Genomic DNA, 236 nt, shown 5'->3' with positions numbered 1-236 from the left:
GAGGCCCCTCCCCGCTCCCCCGCCTCTCCAGGCCCTCAGGGGTGAACCTGGGCGGCGGCCACTAACGAGGGCGCGGGGCCGGGCCAGCGGCTGACCTTCCCCCCGCCCGCCACCGCGCTCCCCTACCTGCCCCGCCCGCCGCGCCAGGCAGCGGCTCCCGACGGCGGAGAGGAGCGGCCCCGCGGGGAGAGCAGAGGGCGGGGGGGGTGCGCCCCCCCGGACCTTTAAGCTGTCGG

General features: G+C 80.1%; 2 protein-coding genes across 2 annotated transcripts in view; one reads left to right on the top strand and one right to left on the bottom strand.

Moving 5' to 3' along the window:
* The window catches only part of CPEB3 (cytoplasmic polyadenylation element binding protein 3), a 94,628-nt gene extending 94,486 nt beyond the window's left edge, over positions 1-142 (bottom strand). Inside the window, exon 1 of the mRNA XM_014965731.1 lies at positions 127-142. The gene's annotated coding sequence lies outside the window, so the exon portion shown is untranslated. The remainder of the gene's footprint in view (positions 1-126) is intronic.
* Positions 1-236, top strand: part of MARCH5 (membrane associated ring-CH-type finger 5) — a 30,549-nt gene that overhangs the window by 3,109 nt on the left and 27,204 nt on the right. The window lies entirely within an intron of this gene.

The sequence above is a fragment of the Calidris pugnax genome, unplaced genomic scaffold (assembly GCF_001431845.1).
Source record: "Calidris pugnax isolate Ruff unplaced genomic scaffold, ASM143184v1 scaffold64, whole genome shotgun sequence".
NCBI lineage: Eukaryota > Metazoa > Chordata > Aves > Charadriiformes > Scolopacidae > Calidris > Calidris pugnax.
Note: the sequence above shows the minus strand (reverse complement) of the source record. Positions and strands in the feature narration are given on the sequence as shown.